The sequence below is a fragment of the Clinocottus analis genome, unplaced genomic scaffold (genome assembly GCF_023055335.1).
Source record: "Clinocottus analis isolate CAN_PGR_092001 unplaced genomic scaffold, fCliAna1.0.p SCAF_23, whole genome shotgun sequence".
In the NCBI taxonomy this organism is placed as follows: Eukaryota; Metazoa; Chordata; class Actinopteri; order Perciformes; family Cottidae; genus Clinocottus; species Clinocottus analis.
This window is the reverse complement of record NW_027175965.1, coordinates 5384003-5407459: the sequence shown is the minus strand read 5'-3', so window position 1 is coordinate 5407459 and position 23457 is coordinate 5384003. Positions and strand designations below refer to the sequence as shown.

The following is a 23457-nucleotide window of genomic DNA, read 5'->3' as shown; positions in this document are numbered from 1 at the left end:
AGTAAAGGCCAAGGGTGAGGGGGAAGGTGGCGGTAGTATTGTTTTACCACTATTTGACTCCATTCAGGTGAAATCAGTCAGTGCCAGCAATAATAATTATATCGTGTGGATGTGTTTGGGCAGCATTCAGCTCATCTGGGTGCCACTTATGACTACATGTCCCCACCTGAACCTACATTATCAGCTCTATCTGCGACAGTAATCTCACATACCAACCGGACTCGTTGATTGAATCGCAGCAGGCCAACACACGGACAGCATTGTACACACTGCATCACAAAGTTAAATGTTCTCTCTCAGATGGCAACACAGATGATTGCGAAGCGAGCTGACTTGACAGCAAAAAAAACAAAACAGATGGCAACATTAATTGTAAAAGTAAAACACTTCTTATTACACCATGTACTGTGTTAATGGAGGCATATTGCTTTGTAAGCAGCTCAAGACTATATTCTGCATATTTCCGTCTGGTATGTGCAAAGCAATGCAGGCTGGGAAAAAAAGATTTACGGTCACATTTCCATGTATATTTGTTGGAATGGTAAACCTACAGTAAGTACAGGAAAACCACATGCTCTATAAAATGTAGGATGGAGGTTATCGAAGACACTTTTTATTACATATTTGGTAAGTCTATGCAGACAGTGAAGCAAGAGGACAATTGTCTCAGATTTTTCTGCACTATTTTACTCAGGTGGTTTCTTAGTTCTACTACATTACTTTTTGGATGAGCTCAGCTTCTGTCTGCAAAATGTACAGCGAATTCACAGGCTGAGACGCTCAAGCCGACATAAGTTACTTGGAATGCTGACAATACAGACCTTAACACATAGTCCTTTGTAATAAAACATGGTGAGACGATTCAACGACATCACACCACGAGGCAGCCACAGGCAAACAACCCCCTTGATTCTTGACATGCTCTCCTTCTCCTGCACTCTTTCAATCTGTCACCCTGCCTCTCATTATCTCCCTCCCTCCTCCTCCTCACATCCTCCCCACCTTCATCCTTTTCTTCACTCTACCTCCCTGTCTTTTATCTCACCCCTCTACCTTGGGTGCTTCTTTTTCTTGCCAGCGAGCGATCCTAATTACAGCAGAACCCAGTTTTTCTGCTCTCCCATGGGAGTGAAGGTCGTTTGTGAAAATAAAAATGCTTGTCACACAAAAATGTGGTCCACTTATCAAAAGTCTTGGACCAAAGCTTATTCAAACGCTGACAAATGTCCCTATCTAATTTGTAGCTTCAGTGCATTTAGTGGCATGTTGTCAACAAATATTTTCAAACACCAATCCACAGCAGAATATAGACTAAGTTTATTTCTGCCTTGCATATTTTTGCCTGTTCAGAGGTCTTTGAAGTTGAGGTTAAAAAAAAAAGGAGGCTTAAAAGAAAAATGGTAATATCGAGAGAAATCCACAATGTTGACAGAAGAGATGTTGGAATAGCTCATGTAGTCTTACAAGCTATACCTTCCAGCAAAGACAGGATTTGATTCAGGGCTTTGCTTTAAGAATAGAACAATGGCTGTGCAAAGGCATACTCCACCATACCACCTTATTTCTATTTCACGAACAGGGTATTAAAGGCATATTCTCAGGCACTTTTAGTATATAACAGCAGCTTTGCTGGTAATACGTTTATTGAAAATTGATTGCACCACAATGCCCAAGAACTCTTGGGAGACTCCTGTGATTTATCATTTTATGTTATGACATACTGTTCACAGCTTGAGCAATAAGTCCAAGTGCAGAGAGTAATGTGGGTGTACACGTTGAAACCACTATTTATTGGATAAATGAATGAAAATATGAAACCAATTGGCTGATCTATTTTCTGGGCTGCAACTAAGCATCATTTGCATCATTGATCATGTTTATTTTGACGATTAAACTATTTAATTAAATCTCACTGAGATTAAAAATATATTGTATCCTTTCCATTACAACAGCAACCTGTCACACAAAGACAGGAGGAGTCTCTTTCTGGCTGGCTGCACTTTGACTTTCTCGACAACCGTCCATCCGGTCGACTTTACACTTCTGATGTATTGCTGAGGATCCAAAGAATTACATTTTTGAGTGCTGACTTTTGAGAACAACAGTATGTATTGAGTTCTGTGTTACGTACAGACTGCATAGCGAACAGAGAGGGGTCCCCTGTTAACCGTTACGCAGCCAAACAACGTCGCTCTCCGTCAATGTTTGTGAGGGCTTTTGCAACCAAATGACAAATATACTCTGGCATTGATGGAAGATCCAACTGAGAGGTTCTCAAGAAAGCTCAAGCAACAATATCAGAGGCCGAGCAATCATTTCCAACCGCTCTAGATGGGCACGTATTGAACAGGGTTCCTATCTCATTCATAGACAGGAAAGATGTGCTGAATATTCTGAGTGATTGCACTTTCAATGATGTGCAATGAACAAAATACCGGTTTCCTTTGATGTAGGAAATGTATATGGTTGCACTCCCAATTACTAGGCTTTGAACTCTGCTACCTTTTACCTGAGACAGAAACAACCCAAAGTCCGACCAATGCATTCCTATTGAACTGCAACCTGTTCTGAGTTGCTATGCAATGTTCACAATATAAATCCAACTGGTACCTCTAACAGAATGTAATGCGATGGGGACAGCGACAGTGCCCTCTGTGGTGGGATTGGTTGTGGAAAAATGTAAAGAAACTGTCACACATGACTCCAAAATAAACCCCATATCACTCAAAGACAAAGCTTTACAAGTGGTCCTTTTAGGGAATTGTGCTATTTTGGGAGGAGATACAAAGGGAATTCATATACTGTGTTTCATATCCTAATAACAGCTCCAGTTTTCTGAAAATCATCTGTGAATACAGCACTGCCAAATTAAATGACTTGAACTTGACCGTACATGCAAATGAAACTGGATCCATGTTTCTTTCTACCGAAAAGACAACGCAACTCAAATGTGGCATGCTGCTAGCGCTCATCCCAATAAAATAAATTCCCAGTTGGTCAATTTTTTAGGTTAAAACACAACTGTTCATAAAAAACATCAGACAGCCCTGCATCTTGTAAACACCAACTCTTGCTCTGATCTCTTCTCTAATGAGCAAAAACAAAGGATTCAAGGCGGGCCTGTTGCTCTGCAGAATACAATCATGGTGCTTCACAGATTAAAGAGGCACAGAGGAGACACAAAACCACTTCTGCTTGAAACAATGAAAATCACTGCCCCTTCACTCATTCAGGAGAGCACCCATAATTTAAAGTGCTGTCACGTATGAAGATGGGATTTAAAACAAGACCACACGGCTGACAACAACGGGCATGTCGCCATGTGGAAACCGCGACTGCTGCAGCAAAACAACAAGCACAAAATCCTCCAATCTGCAAATGTGCCGTCTGAAAAACAACAAATCAACACATATGATCTATATGTTACTATGTCCCTGAGGTCGAGCAGAAACTAATCAACGCCTTAAACACGAGGCAACATTCAGAAATATCTATGTTTATTTAAGTGTCCCCCTTTAGTGTATTGTTTTAATAGTAACACTGTGATGCTCAGAAACAGTGTTTTGTGGAGCTCATTATTGTATGTAATGGGGTTTGGATCAAATGCGATTGTATGATTGTGGTTGGTCTCTGTTTCTAGAGCCATGGGAAAAGAAAAGTCATCGGTTCCTAAATAAATGGCCGTTGTGTTTATTACTGAACTGAATGCATAAACATCAAGCGCTCTGAAGAAGACTTTGTATCGAAACGTATATGCGTACATGCCTATTTTGGATCAGTGAAACAAGTGTTCATATTTTGCCATTTCAATATTTTTAAACTCACCTAGACTAATTTTCTTCCAATTGACAACGTTTTGGCTGATTGTGTTCTTATCGTTGTACAATTACAAGGTGTATGGGCACCGCAGAACCAAGCCATATCTACAAACATGCCTTGTGAATTCTCAGTTTAAAAGGGAAGAAGTGTACACCGGCCTTATTAGAATCAGTCTAATTAACGGCGCAAAGCACACACCTCTTTGTGCATAATAGGGTATACTCTCTGATCAGCCTAATTACTTCTGACATATTGGAGGCTGTGATAGCGGTGTGCCCACCTCCCCCGCAGTGCTGCACCTCCTCAGACAAATCTACACACCACTGAACAGAACCAAAAGCATTGTATGGCAGAAGAAACAGCAGGTGAATCTGAACCATATTGTAGGAGTCAAAGAGGCTGGTAAATCATTGTTGTGGCCCAAGAGGGAGAAATAAAAGTATTTCCATCACATACGCTGAATTAGAAGTCATTTTACTGTTTCACTGCCAACTCCTATTTATGTGTGTGTGTTTGTGTGTGTGTGTGTGTGATGAAGTACAGGTGGTCAAATGGCAAGTGAGGTTGGTTCATCTTATGTTAATTAGTCTAGAGTGCTCAAACCAGATTAGTCTAGTGTTCAAAGACTGCAAATTAGTGCTGATTTATATGCCTGTGTGTGTGTGTGTGTGTGTGTGTGTGTGTGTGTGTGTGTTCTGCATATGTTGTACGCGCCTCTGAGAGAGAGAGAAAGAAAGAAATGTACGCCTGGGAGCATCATATTTATGGTTAAGGAAGTGCACCAAAATAACAGACACACCAGCCGAGCGCACGCTAAAAGCCCTCCTGGAGTGAAAGACGTCATGCCGCCAGCAGAGGCAGCCATTGACCAATCAGGCGTTAAAGTGAAATGGCACAGCATCACGGAAGGACCACTCAGACAGGAGCGCACACACACATTCAGACGCAGATGTGCACTTGCACAAATCAAATATACGTAGGCTATACACATACTTGTGTACACACACACACACACACACACACACACACACACACACACACACTCGCACACAAACTCTGCAGGACTCACACAGAGCACCTTTTCGTTTTTCTCATTCCCCCCGAATCAATTATGGAGACAATTATGAGGCCGGGCACACTGCTTTAATAGCGGAAAAAAAAAACTCTTTCGCGTAACCTTTGCGAACATTTACGTCTCAACAGGAAATTATGCAGTTATAATTAAACACAGTAGGATGAAAACAACAAAAAATGGCTTGGATTATAAGAAAAAGAATGTAAGAAAGTATATAACAAGTCTCATCAAGTTTCAGCTCCTGCCAAAATGTGTTCTTGTATTAGACCCACGGGAGCTCTAGTTTCTCAGAACTGCTACTTATCTGTATGCTGTTTGTTCCCTTTCCTTCAGCGTTAGCTTGTACACAAGTCTCACCTGATAGTTTTCACATTCAACAACAATCTGAAGTGTACGGCTAATGGGCTGACCCTGTTGTCTTAAAAGAGTCTGCTCAGCAGTTCAGAAACACATTGTGTCAGCACAAAATAGACATAACTATGCAACAACAGTAGATTTACACGCAGAGTCGCGGACGTTGTGGACGAAATTACAATTCTGCTACAACACCATCGTGTCATGAATGAAGGAGAGTGTTTGGTTTTGGTGCATTTTCTTTTTTTTTTATCCATTAGAATGAAACCAACACATACTGGTGGGACAATTTGAAGATACGCTGTATGGTATGATACACTGAAATTACTAGGTGTGTGTTGAAACAAGGGAATACAGCTCCAATACTTTACTGTTTAGATAGTCTCATTAAGCTACATGGTGTAAAAATGAGCAACATTGGCTGGAATATGCTGATCTGTTGTCTCTAGTTTCGGTGAAGCTCCCACTTGTTTTGTATGCGTATAGTCATCAGTGAGATTTTCAAGCCCAAATTACCAGAGCCCCAGAAGAGATGAAGAGTTTTCACGGGCTGAAAGGTACACCCCCTTTAATCCTGTCTCAGTAGATGAATTTCCAGGATTAAGTCATGCAAGTGCACATTTATAACCGATGCCCTGATGTAAACTCAACCATTAGTAATTAAACTATGTCAGGCGGTCGATTCAGTAAGGTGAAGCTACAAAGTGATGCCTGACACATGAGTAACATGATACGTCAATGAGTGCTTCAGCTGTACTTCAACAGCAGCTCGCCGACAATGTGTCTGGCCACGTTTGGCCATTGTGTTGCTTTTGTCACCCGTAGAGTGAACATGGCATGTAACCAGAGACGTGGTCGTCGTGATGTCATTAATTGGCTTGTGAACTGCCGTTGTGACGCCTCGAGTTCGACAATTTTGGCGCCGGCGTCTTTGAATACGCCTGTCGGCATCCTCGCTTATTTGCAACCAATGAACAGAAGTTACCATATTTAAAATGCGGAGGAGTTGCGTAGTGACGCCGAATATGGCTCTGGCAGCGGCCGCAACCTGTCAATCACAGTAAGCCCATCCTAAAGCATACTTTGCTTTATGGTCTACTTGACTCGAAATGGGTTTAGAATTTACTAAATTAACATTATGCGCTGTTGAAAAAGACTTAAAAGTGCCGATTGAGACCGTAAACCTAAACTTTCATTGGCTTCTCTCAGCAGAACCGGAGGTAACACAGCATTAGGCTTCTGCACGGAATAACTGCTAACTCTTGTGGCTAATGATTTATTCCTTTCTTGATTTCTCTTTCTCTGTGGGCTGAAAAATAAAAATAAAAATTAGACACATGGGGCTACTGGTCCTTGTGTATTAATAGTGAATATTTGTTTATTGTCTTTCACACACTGCAGGGACTTCAGTACTCGGGCAGGCCACCGTGTATGCTTTGGAAAAGTCCAATCTGCAGTGCTGACAATCTATTGGATTTGTACCAATTTCACTTTTCAAGTAAAGGTGATGCTTTGTGTCAAAGTTCCACTTGATTTTTCTGAATTGCTCTTGTGGTGTTCAGCATTTGCTTTCCAGTTGCTAGCTGCTAAATTAGGTGCTACGCCTCTTTAAGTATTTTTGGTTTTCAGCTGCTGTCAGCTCCACCCTTATTCATGCACATTTAAAGTCCTCTCACCGCGAGAGGCAATTCAAGACTCCATCCCTACTAAAACAGACTATGGCACAGGGACCATTCTGAGAGGGTTTCAGTTAAACAACGTACAATACATTATGAAGCTACATCATAGTGTTGCAGTAAAACGGGGTAAATTGGGTTTCGAAGCCTTCAGAAGCTCGAGAGCCAGATGTTTCCCTCAGGTGCTGATGAAGATCAGCCAGAGCAAAAAGGAGAGTGAATATCGTACATATGCTCAAGTGACTGCAACAATGCTTATGCGTAAGTCACTCAGAGTTGACCAGATGTGTAAATAGGCAGCTCTTTTACTAACACACACCATATCAGGTTTATGAGTTGTTGTCAGTCTGGTATTTATAGATTGTTCAGCGTCCCACAAGTGGCCAAGAACACATGTTCACAATAGTCTTCATACATCTATAAAACAAGTCAAACGTCTAACAGCAGCAGCATAGAACAACCTGACCGCAGCTGATACACAGATAATAACTGGACACAGATTGAAAGGCGTGCATCCATCCATCACACTCATTCTAGACGTTTTCAGGCCAAATGTGCCCACAGAGCAGTGCGCTGCTGTCCCAGCTACAGATCTGTAGGATCAGATCAGGTGTAACCAATGCCGTGTGGTATCAGGTGCTTTTTGTCACTGCTGACAACCTTGTTGTGAATGTGGAGCTGGGAAAGACGCAGGGCCGCTGTGTTAAAAAAGAACAACCGTTCTGTCACACATGAGCATTTATCCGTGTCACAGTCTCTTATTGAACAAGCGTCCCACACAAAACACACACACACACACTTTCCGGCTCAGACTTTGTTTCTTTCTCGACCGTGTCCCTCAACCTCCGATTTCACCTCTCCTCTCATTTCCCTCTTCCAGCTGTTGTTAACCGCCTTGACCTAGAAGATTTGCGGTGTCACGATTTCGCTTGATGAAAGAGGACATGCTCATCGCGGCTGGAAAATATATCGCACTGTCGCTGTCCTACAGAGACCTGCTACCTGAAAAAGGCTAAATCCCTTGTTAACTGTGCGTTTCAACAATTTCCAGCTTTCTCCATCACTTCTGTTTAGAAAATCCTGATTGAGAAATGCTGGCACATAGCTTCTATAATGTTGGATTTCTTTACAATAACATAGATGACTTGTCTCTAAAACATATTATATGTTAGATAATTCAATACAACACAGGGAAATAGGGCAGACCTGTCAACAAAACACATCGCCTTTACAGAAGCTGGGCAGGTTTGTGGCTTTAAAACCCAGAAGATGTATCGCGGTTCTCCAGAATATGATTGCTTGTCAACGTAGAGGCTTGTCACTATAAATACTACTGCAGCATATCGAGTTTTTAGACAACAGGGTGTGCTAGTCACTGTAAAATAAATATATAACTAACTTATTGTCTTTTAGAAAAACGGCACAACAATAAAACGAGAACATATTGGGTTTTTATTTTTAGAACTGAGCCCTGCCTCTCTCTCTCTCTCTCTCTCTCTCTCTCTTTCTCTCTCTCTCTGGAAGAAAGCTTCACATGGAATCGCGACGACCACAAAAAGAAACATGCACACGCATGTGCACACGCACGCACACACACACACACACACACACACACACACATTGTGCACACGCTCGCTCAGAGACACAAGCACTGTGTGAAACATCCAGTCTGTCAATGTTGCAGAACGCTTTGTGCCTTTGTGACTAACACAAGGGGAGCAGGCCTCCAACTGACATGCTCTGTATTTTAAGGAGAGCGACGCCTGTAGACGCCACATTCAAATTCTTGCCGCGCCAGATCATTATTGTTAACGTGCATGTTGAGTGCTTTGATGGGACGGGTAATTCAGAGGGCTACACGAGTGGGCACCGGTGAGGCTGAGGCAGAAATAAAAGTGGATGTGTGCACTTTGGAACCTATGGATGAGTGGGACGGGCAGCCATTTGTCCTACTTTGTTAGATGGGTACAAACACAGATACAAATACAAGGAATGTGTCATGGGGTCACAGGGAAATTGATATATCTAGATGTACTCAGTTAGGAGGCTTCATTTCTTGTCTTGCATGTGCAGGAAGACTGTCAGCATCCATCTGGAGGCATCCGAGTGACAACCAGGTGACGGAGGAAAACAGCTGTTGAATGCTGAAGCAAGTGATGCACCAATTATGAGACCGGCCTCCTGGAGGAGATTGGCCAGATCCGATGAATGCATCTCAATGTGAAGGCAGTGGCATCGTTGCAGTCACAGATACATACATTTATTTAGATCCTCAACATGTGTATCGGGAGAGGGAAAAATTGGATTGATACATTGATGTTTATCTGCAGAATACTATTTGACATGCATAGTAATCCTGACCAATGCACGCCTCTACACATGCTAGAGTTGTATCTGATAGGAGAAGAATGCTTCAAATGTTCAAATCAAAAGCAAAATGGTATCTCAGTGATTTAATATTGCACTTCCAGATAGAGCTAGGGAATATTGACAGACATCATGATTTGTAGTCTTAGATAGTTGGTCAAGCTCTAAAAATGCTGAATCACATTTTTCATAATACAACAAGGTTTTGGGTGGAACCCCGCCCTTCATGTGCCCAACACCCACATCTTTTTAACTCCATGTTCCCTGTTATGAAGGCAATCTTTCTGTTTTAAATGTGCAGTCTCCAAACCCCAATAAACCTGATTGCATTCCTGGGGTTATTTTCGATTATTTTCTCAGACTTGACAGAGCAACAGAAGACGATAAACAACAATTGAGTCAGCTGAATAGGTCTAACCATGGCAAACAAAGAAGGTATCACAGAATCTAAACTAATTGTCTCCTGTTGCTGATGGTATTAGAAGAAAATCATATTAGCTGCATTCAATGGGCTGATGAGTGTAATATTTGTCAAGTGAACTTTTACTTCAATCTATTTGATAGTTTAAAAACTGCCATTTTTGATATGACATCTCGAGTTCACTGTGAATGAGACTAGAACTTCAACTTTTATGGAACTCACAGAACTACGCGGCGAAATCCAGCAGGGCTTTAAGAGCATCAAGAGATTTCCAGTGTTTTCACTGTGTGTCTCAGAGCTGCCAGTCACAAATGAAAGATGTGTGGGACACCAAATCAGAGGAGGCAGAACTGAGAGCTACACATTGAAGCATTACAACTCCAAACGCCAACATTTAATCTCCGAGTCCCCAACATCAAAGCCCTAAATCCCCCACATTTTTCATCAAATCAATCTTGAGTAAATATATTTCCATTTTAGATTTATTTTGCATTTTGACATGTAAACTGACAATAATTTAGAAACCCACTGGAGTCGATCAAAGTGGGGTGTCAAAATAATGTTATATGTGACTCAGAAAAGGCCTGATGGAAGAGGACTCGGCAGCTGAATGGAACGCAGCTGAAAGGAAATGGGCCACAGTGTGTATTGTGCGTCTAAGTACTGTACATCTACGACGCATCTCAAACGGTGACAAGCTCATCCCGCTCACAAAGAAGACACCCACAGCAGCATTACAGCCTCCTGAGTTTATGTAAGTGCAGTCAGGAGGCAATGCGGATCCGGAAAGAGAAGTTTAAAAGATTACACATCTTCAGCGTATTGAAGACCGCACGCAACAAGCCAACGTTTTCATCCGAACCCACAATTATGAATCTTTGTCAGATGAAAGAGCTCCTTTAAACGGTGCTGAATGTGGTTCAAGTTTTTAAAATAAGTTCTTTTTTTTTTAGCAAAGATTAGACTTGGACAAATAATGCATGTAAAAACACAACCGCAGCAACTAATGATCATTATAGTATTGATTAATCTGACATTTTATTCTCTGAAGTAATTCTTTATTATTAATATAATTATTTGGTCTGTAAGGAATGAATCTAGGCTGACTTATACAATGATATTCAGTTTAATATGACTGAAGACATAGTGAAAGAAAGCTGGCAAACAATTGTGATGCTGAATTCAATGAATGTTGTGCAGTTATTCCTGAAAAAAGTTTCCTATTTAAAAAATAAATTTGATTAATTACTTTTCTGTAAATTAACGAATTTACTCAAAATTACCTCAAAACCTTATAGCTTCAAACAAGACTAAACAGAGATGTGATGGACATGATCAATACCATTTTAATTGACACATTTCTTATCTCCAGTATGTATTTGTTGAGTCCAGCCACCACAATATTTCTGCTTCTCTGATGTCAGCCTCAACTTTGTTTTCAAAGACAGAGAGTATTAATTAATGAATGTCTTTCTGATCAGTTGACATATTTGACTCTTGCCCTGCCACACATCAAAAGCAACTAAGTAATTTGGGGTTTTGAGTGCTAATTATTGCTGTCATTTACTGCACAATGATAAGAATACTAAACGAGGACAGAAAAAGACCCGCTAATGTATCACTATAACGAAAAGTGAAAGCCCCTTTCTCATCTAACATTTTACAACTGTCATTAATGTTCCTGTGTCAATACACTGAACATGAAAACACAACCATCATCTTTTTCTTCTCAATATCTTTGGGGTTCCCAGCTGACATTGAAAACAAGGTGAGACTAAGTGATTTTTTTAGAGTTGATTTTCTTTTTAAGGCTGAAGGAATCTACGTTGTTGTTCAGTTGGCAGGTATGTCGTTGGTATTCAGCAGTAGGTCTGAGTAATATGGACAAACTCTCCAAATTATAAATGTCATGTAATATCTTGATAAGAAATTATATCACAATTTAGCATGTTTTCTGGTTAAACAAATGTCTACATGAAATAATCACATGGTAAAGTTTTGTTTGATAAATGAAATGTGTTTTCTAATTTAATAAAGAACCGAAAAATAAACAAAGTTTCTGAAAAATATGAGTTATCTGTATGTGCTTGTTATTATTATCAATGTAGACGATTTAATTGCGTATCATGATATCTCAATATATCATTTCATCACAATACGATTTAAATAAACATGAACATATGATTTATGTTACTGACATTATATACCGCAACAAGAATCACCTGACAATCCAATCAATATTTCCTCAAAAAAAAAAAAAAAAAAAAAAAAAAAAATCACAAAAGCACATCACAAAGCCATACCAGTTGTGGTCGTATGCCATACCCCTCCCATGTGTGGGGTATCAGCTTGAGGCAATATATTGTGAACCAGGCTTTTCCTTGCTTGGCATAAAAGAGGTTGTCTAATCGTCTAATTGGTATTCTATTAAGGCAGACCATTAGTCACAGATCTGTTTATCACATGTCAGCATGTGCCTCCGCTTGTCTCCCCGGAGATGGCCAGAGAAAGACAGAAATGAACAAAGAAAGGAAGAAATATATATCAGCTGACCACATGCCACCGTGCCTCTGCTTCATCCCCCCTGACAGTCCCTCCATCTATCAGCGGCTCAATCTGTTGACGGATGTTCTGCCGAAGCCAGCCGGGGGAAGACATCGGCTCGCTCAGTGAGACACCTTGCGCTAACTCGGAGTGTGCAGCACGCCTGAGAGACACATGCTCGCTCAGTATGAAGCTCGGCCCTGTCAGCGTGAAGCTGCACACCACCAGACTCTGTGTGGACCGCAATGTGAGGGCGGAGTAGCTGCTGGCCTGACCCCTGAGGGGAAGAGACCTTTGTAGATCACGAGGGAGCGCTGGGTTGCTGTCGGCTGTTACTAGCGCATGTAGAAAGGCTACCATTACTCCGGAGTCTCCTTTTAGTCACGCAGACAGATATTTTTTGGTTTTATAGGTTGAGGCTTCTTTAATTACTGCTATTGCACCAAAAAAAATGGATATGGGAGTAAAAGTGTTTGTTATGCTTACATTGACAAATCTACAGCAATAACAAATCATTATTTTTTTCCTTTTAATTGTCAGATATTCTCTGTTTCACTTAACAGTCTCTCACATGTGATAATGTGCAGTTTGACTATATTGTCTATCAATGTTAAATATGCATCTTGGTTTAGATAAAAACAAGACATTTGAAGACTTAATCTTGGGCATTTAGTTATTTGTGAATCAAATTGTTCACAGAAGACAACACTTAAGCCATGTTACAATATGACAATATCCAAAATCTAAGACGATATCTAGTCTCATATCATCACAAAGTGTAGATAGATTACCCATCCTGCATCTGTGACTTTATGTTGAAAGAGTACATCAATGATTCAACCTTTGCAGATTGACTTTGGTCGAGAAACGTAATCATTATCAAGAGAAAATCAAAAGATGTCACATTGCTGAGCAAACTGCTGATTACTAACCAATTATATTTCAAAGGATACTAAAGGACAGTAGCCACCTTTTGCCACAGCCTGTCCACCCTACTTGGTGGCTGGCAAGCCATCCATCCATCAGCTGCCGGGCCACCAGACTTCAGCTTTTTTCCCTCAGACTGTGAGACTCCACCAGTGAGACGGGAAATGTCCCATTATGCTAATTTTGCACAGTACCATGCCATCACACTCATTCCCACTACAAACCAAAGTCTTCCGTTTTCGCAGGAAACAACTCAGTTAGGTTGAGGCAACTAAAATACTTGCTCAGGTGAGGAAAAACCTAAAAGTATTTTGCTTCGAAAGTTACAAAACAAGGGGACAGACTGGTACAGGAAACAAACACTGGAAATCTCCAATAGGCGGGAAGACAATCCTGCAACTGACAATGTAAAGACACAGAATAAATAGATACGGGAAGACAGGCAACGAGGCACAAGTGGAAACAATGAGGGCGGAGCTTTACAATCACACAGGAGAAAGGCACAAGAAGGGGGAGGAGTCTGGAACGAAAACAGGTGTAGGGAATAAACAATCAGTAAACTGGGAAGAAACACACAGAATAATGTTACAGAGAAGGTTCAGAAATGGTTCGGAACAACGTTTGGGTTTCAAATAACTTGGGAAATATCATGAGTGACGTATTCGGGTTACGTGACCAATTACTTCACGTTGACAGCGATCTGCTGGGTGAAAGGTTGCTGTTTTTTGGACCCATACACCCGTTTTGTGTGCACTTTTGTGGTCTTTTTCCTTCTTCGTTTGACTCAAAAATATTTTTGTGGGATTCTACAAACTACGACGCATCCATTTATCTACGTGTATCTGCGAATGCTGAATGAGACACTCGTGAAATTGAAATTACTTTAGTCTGTGAGTATTAACACAATTACTTTGGTAACAAAATAACACAACATGCAATCCCCTCAAATGTAACAACACAAAAGGACAAAAACAACTTAACATGGAACATGTTCAAAGACTGAGAGAACGTAGAATAAAGCTAAACTCTATTACGCCCACCACAACTTGTAAATTAATTAAACCGCCTCTACAAAATAGTAGTTACAAATAAATTATTCACTAAATCTGGTAATTACTGTTACAAAACAGTGGAATGGACATTTTTGATTGCGGCATGAAATGCTTCAACATGTACCATTTCATACCTCCTGTTCCTCATTTAAATGCTGAGAGGCCACTTTGAACATTTTGGAGAGGTGCCACGAAATCAAGTGTCAGCACTGAACAGACATGAAAAACTCTTCAAAATCCATTTCTCTGTTCATAAACGCCGCCCGTTCTGTGTCACAGAGGTGAGGAGAACAGATTCAGACTTGAAGATATGTCATTTAAGAAGCGGAGTTCGCCAAAAGGTCGCCTGTACCGTGACATGCCACAGCTATTTTCTGAGCCAGTGAAGGTGAAGTGAATGTTAATTCTGCAGGCAAGCAAAAAGGTAAACCAAGCGTACCTAAACCACTTCAGCAATGTGAGAGACATGTTGGTCCGTGGGAGCAGAGTTTTAAGTTTGCTCCTCGAGGTAGAAATTTGAAGAGGATGAGTAGCTCGGGTGGGGTAATTTGAGGAAGAACAAGGGGTTAAATATGAGTTCAGTTAATGTCAGAGTTAATTTACATCTTTTAAGATGACTCATATTTGAACCATTTTCTCTGAGTTTAGTTTCACCAACAGCAGTGTTTCTATGTCACTTTGATGGTTACCAAGCTCATCATCTGTGCCCTGAAGATGCTGTGTATGTTTGTGTGTGAGAGGGAGAGAGATATATAAGTGTATGCCTTTATATGCATGCGGGTCGTCAAAGTCAAGTGTCGGAGTCTAGTCTTCCGCATTGCTTCGCTTGAATGCATTTATACACATATATGCACAGAGTTTGATCTACTGTAGAGATGCGCCTGTCTTCTCCTGGTATCCAGTCCACCCTCAGGGCTGCAACACAACAGCTGCATCCAAATCCACTTTTCTTCTGTAGATCTCTGCTACCCTCCCTCGCTATCTTGACCTCCAACCCATCACTGCTGTCTTTTACTTTGGGTGGGTCTTGAAGCACAGCTTGTCAGTGTTCAAGAATAAATTGGGTCCCCCCGACTGAGTGTGAGCCTACTCTTCGCTGTGGCCTTCCCAAGTCCCTTAAATATATACACTAGTGTAGCTAGAGTGTAGCGTACGCGATGTACAAGGTCTTTTCCTGACAAAGGTTAAATATTTGATCAATGTCATCAGTCAGGGCGAGATTATGTTTGTCCGATAGATTGCTTTGTTTTTTAATAAAATTACATGTATTTACAGCTAGCTTCCATATCAGGTTGAGGACAACAAATACTTACATGTTGTGTTTTATTTGTCTCGTAGTCATCGGAATCTTTACTGAAAACAATGTGACGTCCGTCACTGTGTAGGTTTCATAGTTATGCAGCCAGTTAAACAGACTTCCAAGAAAAGAGACTTTTGAAGAGTTTGCCTTTTGAAACGTTAACTAGAAGCAATTAGAAACAACAGGCTGCTGACAGTTCAGTGCGGTAAATTAATGATGTATTAATTATGACTTTAGAAAAAGAGAAGATACCTGATATACTAAATCACATGCATCACAGTAAAGGCCTTTACACACCACGGGGGTGAGGCAAAAAATAACAGGAAAAAGCTAAATATTTGCCCCAAAATATTTATACCAGCAGAGATGGAAATTTTGCAATACATTTTTAATTAAATAATAATAATTTGCAAAGGACTCAACTTGGATCCTTTGACCCAGTGTAATCTAGTATAATAGCTAGTATAAAAGGTATTATACACTAGCTAGCTAGTTTATTAGCCTGCTAGCTTAGCAGTAGACCGATAACAGAAATCTAAAAACTTTTAAAATCACAATTACCAAGCTATAATAAAAACAGATGAAGCTTCAATAAAGCATTTGGGGAGTAAATAAAAGATGTCTGTCAATATTTGCAGCCGCAACAATATCAGTTAAACTGCGAGAGTACTGTAGAGGTGGTTGCTACTGTTAGCGTGTGCAATTATTGGAACTTTACTAGACAAATATGAAAAGCATCTCCAGAAATTTAAGAGTTATATTATCACTACTACAGAATGTGCAACTAAAACAGCTGAAAGCAGCTCAAACGTAAAATACATTTTGAAGAGATTAATTGAGCTGCATTACAATGCCCACAAGTCTCTACGATGCTGGTTATTCACTTCAAGTCAACAAGGCAAGAACAAATTTGAGGCTGAGGTGCGATGTGAAATTGTATTGAAACTCACAACCGATGAGGATAGTGCGGGTGTGACATCAGCAACATACCCAAGTCAATATATACATTGTGATCCTCACAGCGATTGTAGGTTCTCCCTTCGGTGCATTTGTCTGCATTTAAGGGCTACTGTTATCACGTGAGAGATGAATCTCGTCTCTCTCAATCTCAATCTGCAGAACACATTTCTGCTGTGTTCATTTGGTTGCTGATTTAAGAAAGACCTGAAGCTAAAATAAAACCGCTTAAAACCACATGAGCATGAAGAGGTCAGTGTTCCAGTGAAGGAGATTTCAACCAGACTGACAATCAAGTACACTGTGCTTTAGTGTGTACCCCAGGCCGGCACCCACATCAAATATGAATTTTCTCATTTTGAGGTGATGAAATGTGTTGGAGCTCCAGGTGGACCGTTGGCTTCATGCACACATTGTATGTTTGCAATGTAGCTCTTGTGTTTACAGTGTGAATATTGAATCTGGCTCAAGACCAACAGAATAGCATGTCTTGAACCTCCCATCTCTTCCATCTTCATCTTAGACAATACCTTAAAGAATAATAATGCATTATTAAAGAGGCTGCACTTTGCTTACCTTTCAATGTGTTCACAGCCGTAAAACTGTAATTCCACAGCAGTCAGAAATTGCCAGTCTGGATTACAAGCCTTCTAACGGCCACTCAAACACTAAGAGCTTGTTAAAATGGCTCCCTAGTGGGTGGGACCTGACACTTATTGGTTCTGTGTTCCATATATCAAACTGCAGAGGGCTAACCACTGGGTTCATCGTCTCTGTATTCATGTTGGTTTGTGCTTAAACTTGTTTTCTTTCTTCCTCCGTCCCTCGTTTACGCTCTCCGACACTCAGGAGATTTTCTATCAAAACTGATGTCACGCAGAGTAAAACTGTCAAACTAAAATTGCCCCCGTCGCCCGTCTGCGCTGCCCTGGTTTTTTGGCTTTGCCCCTGTTGGGATGAAAATGTAGTAAGGAGAACAAAATGGGAAGAAAATGTAGAAAAACATAAGAAAAAAGGCATGAAATGTTGCGTCTTGATACGTGCACTGTTCCAGCAATGTGACATTTTGCCGGACAAAAGCTGACACTCGGAGTACACATGCTGGACCGGAACAGTAATCTCTTCTTTTCCTGCGGTCAGTTTCCATCTGTTACTGAGCAGAACCACTGAACAGCCACAGCTCCAGTGGAGCAGCTTAGCGGTCAGCCGCTGGCTGGAAGAGGCAGGTGTGGATGAAACCGTGTGTGTGTGAAGTCGCTTTGAAAGAGCACGGGCGCCTGGTCAACCTACCGCGAGCTGTTAAAGTGTAAACTGAAATGGCAACGCCGGATAATATGACCTGCTCTCTGTGCAGGTGGAGAAGTGCAACTATGAAATGATACTGCTTTTTTTTTTTTGTTGAAATACTACAAATAAAATGGAGAGTGCTTTTTATACATTAAGATGATGCTTGGTCTTTGCCAAAAACTCAAATAATTTGACAGCTGCTAAATATGTGAGATGTCCAAAGCTGAGACCGTTGATTATGATTTTAAATTAACAACAAATATATTGAAAACTATTTTGAAAGTAAATCCATTAAGCCATTTATCAAGAAATGAAGTCTGCAGCTCCTCAGTTGTGAGTATTATTTTGGCCATATGAATATTGAAAGTGTTTTTTCCTCATGCACTTTCAATGTATTTAGTGGCGATGCCCCGGTAGCTAACCTAGCAGACACCTCATGCACTAAGGCTGATTACTTACCACAACGGCATGAGTGTAAACCTCACCCATGTCCCTCTGCTAAAAACTGTTAAGTGGATATCTCTGGAGTTACAGCCTTTAAACAAAATTAATAAATCTGGTTTTCTTACTATTCCTCCACTGCAGCTTACCAGAGAAACACAAAAAGGGAATTTAATAGAGAGGATTGTAACTTTGAAGGATATCAACATTTGTCTGACTCAGAATGCTGATGCATCATATTAACTTCGGATAAAGCTGTTTTCCACTGAGCGAGGGCTGTGGATTTTGTCCCCCATTACTTACATTAGAAGCGCATTACGAGGGAATGCAGTGTGCACCAACAGGCGGGATGAATACAGCCAGCAAATCCTCTTTCATATTGGCACCTGAATAACGCTTTGAGGCCGCCTTAAAAAAAGTGTGAATATATTCCTTAATCCAGTTGGTGAACAATTCAATACTGTTTAACATACTTTCAAAATCCAAAACGATTAAAATTCCTGATGAGGCACTTTTCGCCCCAACAACCTTTTCAAGGTGAGGCAAATTCACTGATATGCGTTGTCTCACCCATTATGTTCTCTCCCCATTTTCTTTTGCTTCAACAATGACACAGTCCATAATATCCAGCACGGCTATCTGTGAGACCATATGCCCACGGCAGGATCCCTGAAGATGCTGGCAGAGGGCCCACTCTCAACCAGCAAATAAATAATGGGCCATTATGTTCAATCATATGCTGAGCCATAAAGGTCTAAAGCTCAGAGCTGCAGTATGCAGCATGCAGAGGGAAGAATAGAAAAGAACACAACCGAATAGTAGGGTGTACTTTTCATGATACGACGACAGGGCTATGAATTACTCAACAGCATTACTCATTCCCATCAAGGACGCTTTTAACAACTTCAAACCCTCCTAACCCGCTTGTCACATTCGGTGTTTCACACATGTGAAACAATGGGGTTGAACCATTTTCCGTCTCCAGTTGGAAGGCATATCCACGCACAGCTAGCTTATGCCACAAGACACTTAACATTAGACCCAGTGACTGCACACAGGCTGTCCGCCCAGTGGAGCTAAGTGACTGTAAACACCTTCCAAATCTGAACAACCCTGTGATTACCGGCTGCAGGTTGTAACGTTGGCAAGCCAACAGACACAACTTGGAGTTACCTGGGGAGGCATTGTTCCTCTGCCCGCCTCCCCTCACCTCGATCTAAGCCGACACGTTTGTCCAGTAAACACGAAGAACAACAAAACACACACCAAGCTCCCGGTGCAAAAGAGAACAATCCTCAAACATGTCAAAGTTATTGGGGATTAGTACATTTAATAAAAAATGTTCGTTCATCTCCTCGTTACTCGTGAAAAAAGTAATCCCAAAAGCTTAAAGCGTAACTCAGCTATTCTCGTAACATGTGATGGGTTTTCTTTTTGGGTAAGACTTTATAAACCATGCAGTTACTGTATTTCAAAAAGGTAACCGATTGATTGAGCAACAATGTACAGGTTAGTTAATTGCAGCCGTCTTATTAATACGCATTTGCATTCCAACCAGGTTTGACCTCATTATATCTGTATATAATTGTGACATTAATGTAAAAAAAAAAAGTGGATTACTTAACATTCTGTATAGTGCAAGCCAGCTCCACACATGAATATGCATGCAACCCTTGTGAGGTGGAATAATGGTGCTGTGCCATCACTAAAGGATAACTGAAGGAACCGCAATCTGGAGCAATCTTTCCTTCCCAGTAGGCCCAATTTTGCATTCAAAGGAAGTAAATTGAATATTTTAAATTCTCTCTTCCGTCCTTTTTTTTTTTTCTTCCTACGGCCAGCAAATAGAGAAGTCAGTAAGAGGCCTGAGGTCAAGTTGAAATAAGGTGTTTGTTTGTTTTTTATTGGTGAAGTCTACTGCAAGAAGGTAGAGAAATTGTTTTACCTCGGCCTGAAATTAAATTGTTTTACCTTCGCCGGAAACAAAGGGCAATTGTTGCCAGCACTTACCTTGCATGTGGAGGGGACCGAACAAGACAGGGAGCATGCCATTTCCATCTGTCTAGAACAGTGGTGTATTGATGTGACTCTTTGAGCTGCAATTTAGTTGAAGTGACAGCATAATGGATCCATGTGAAAGGAAAAGGGGAAATTTTAGGTGAAAACAAAGGATTATTTCATTCCTTTCATGCCCACCAGTGCTCTGTATCAATTATAGTCTCATATCAGGCAAATATAATCTATTTGGACTGGTTTGTTATGCAAATAACCCGAGGAGTTTGTGTGGTGAAGTGTTTTATTATGCACAAGCCTTCTGCCTTCTCTCTGCAACTAAAATCAATTGATGCTTTTTTAAACATGACAGTGACGGCAGCTGTGGAGTAGAAATAGTGATTGGAGTTAAATGTTTGTAATAAAAGGTGCTTAGATGCTGATTGACTGTTTTTAAAATGAAGCATATATATATATATATATATATATATATATATATATATATATATATATATATATATATATATATATATATATATAAATATATATATATATATAAAGGAGAAACAACTTGTCTTGTTTTGAAGCACTTTCTACATGAGGTAAGACACAAGCAGGGATTTTCCATGTCAAGCTTAAAGCTGCAATATAATCCCGTCAGCTCTACTGAGAATTTTAGTGTCTCTCAGCTCATTGTTTTGGTCTTTTGGTTCACTCTAAATGCTCAACCTTATTTCCAGCAGGCACTTGCAAAAAGCCCTGCGAAACCGACAGACGGTAAAAGGCCTGCAAAGCATAAATGACAGGCAGGAAAGGTTTGAAACTATCTCGTGAACATGGTGGAACAATTAGCAAAACAATATGTGCAAAAGAGATGGATATTTACCTCACGAGTTGGTGGAGAACAAAACAGAGCTAAAAGAGAATTGCCTCAGATACAACCTAAAGTGCTGGATTGGGTAACTGCAAGTCCACAGGTCTGTGCACTGATCCAATATCAGGTTCTCATATGGTTTATCGGATCATTAACACTACACAGGAACAACACCAACAATATGTGCAACTCTTAACAGAGATGAGAACCAAACCAGAGACGTTTTGTGATTTTCAAATGAGACGAGCGGTTGACTTAGTTTAGGCCGAAAGAGAGTTGAGATTAAAAAAAAAATTAGCTACAGCTGCAGATACAGTTATGAAACAAGTTGCACAGATCTCATCCACAGTCCACATTACACAGAGATGTACACTGTGGCCCACTCATTTTGGGATTAGTAATGCTGCCAACAGTACACATTAACAAAAAGCTATCTCTCCTTAGTAATTGACATGACTGACTTATCACAACACGTCCTTCCTCGAATACAAGAGGATTGTTGAGTCGTGTGAAAATTCACAGCCAAGGTGTGAAGAGACCGAGTCGAGGACATATTCTCACACTAATAGAAGTTATTAATCACACCTTAGTAAACAGTGATCATGTTTTGTTGGAAATGACTTCCTGAACTACTGAAAGCTGTGATATTGAGGTCTGATAGCCCGCGTAGGATCAGGGGAAAAACCAGACTTACTGATTAGAAATTGACTGACACATAGCCCCAAAGCCCAGGGAAGCCCAGGAATCAGAGTCTCTCAGCAGAAGGTAAATATTCCCACAAGTTCCAAGTACCAGAAGAAAAATGCATTCTGAAATAATTTGAACGCTACATGGAAATAAATATTTAATACTGACGGGAGGCCCTGAGGAAAAATAGACTGGGAAAGTAAAAGCCTGAGGACCGTGGTGAAGGATCTTCTCCCAGACTCCTACTTTTCCCCAGTTCAACAATCTGCCCGTCACATTGATAACCTGTCACCAGATGAATATAGAAAACCCACATCTTTAAAACATGAGCTGGCAGAGCACGGTGCAGGGTACAGTATGTGTGCATGTATGCACAGTGTCGTGCACGTGCAGGGTGTCATCTGCATATCTCTTTGCGATAAGTATGCGATAGCTTTCCCTGAGAAAATAATTTGTTCATCATTAGTTGCGCACACACGCGCACTTTGCGACGAACAAAGTCGGAAATTACAGCGTGTCACGTTAATACCAGCGTCAATAAAACGGAGCTACGATATTCAACCTTTGGCATTCCCACAAGATGACAGATGGGGCACGGCACATATGTGTTTGGGCTCCGGGCGAAAGGAACCAAAATAGTTTAACATGCAAAGAGCAGAATGATGTGTGCAGTTATTCATACGTACAGTGCATATATTTTACATGTAGTCGTGTCGCACAAACAAACAAATTCAGGATTTTTTTTTATTCAGGCTCCGACGACAGAAGCAGCTCTCGCATGAAAAAGTCGAAAGAAATTAACTTCTCGACCTCTCAACACTCAACGCTGACATAAATCAGCAATTTCTGTGACAGAGCCTGCTGCTGACTGGGTGTTTGGTTCAGACACAGATGACTTTGCCCTCCCAAGGCTTGTTTATGGGATATGAAGCACTTACACCCAACAATATCCGCTGGGTCAGGGTTTGCATTGACTTTCAAAATTACAGGGTCAAATTAGAAATGACTCTACTGCATTTTGCGCTCTATAACAAGGTGTGAAGGGCCTGAAGGAACGTAAAGGTCACAGTTGCGCAGCAATATCAGGCAAACCGAACTGACTGCAAGCAGATATAGCCAGAGTGATGTTTGTATTATACTTCCATTCCTGTGAGCAAACTTTTACCTGTATTTTGCTCCAAATCTGCAAAGACTGCATGACTTTGGGCTTTCTTAAAGCTGGTGGTGGGTACATTTGTAAACAACAGATACGACAAAGACATTCCTAATCTAGCAATGCACTCATTTAATACACAGCAGTCAGCAGGGTTTGGGCAGAAAGAAACATTTAAGAGAAACAAAAAAACGAGGCAGAAAGAGAAAACATTTAAATATGACTAATTATGGATTTTTTTAAGTGAGTGGCAATCCGTTTTTGAGAGTCACAACGAACGCAAGTCTTCTCCATAGATTTTATTTTAATGTGTATATTTGTTAGCTGCTGTGTTTTTGAGATACCGCTCCTACTAAAGCAGCCACAAACAAAAGACTGAGTTCATTTATTTGTTTGATAATTTAAGATTAAGAAGAAAAAAAGGCACCCTTTGCCGGTTATGACAACTGATTTTAACTGGGCCGATATTGGGACCTACAGGCACAAACTTTCAAGAAAACTTTGCAAAAGATTGTTCGCTGGTCCGTGTCT

At 40.7% G+C, this 23457-nt stretch overlaps 1 protein-coding gene across 2 annotated transcripts in view; it reads right to left on the bottom strand.

The window, feature by feature from the left end:
• LOC137793631 (ephrin type-B receptor 1-like) overlaps positions 1 to 23457 on the bottom strand; it is a 75062-nt gene that overhangs the window by 48424 nt on the left and 3181 nt on the right. The window lies entirely within an intron of this gene.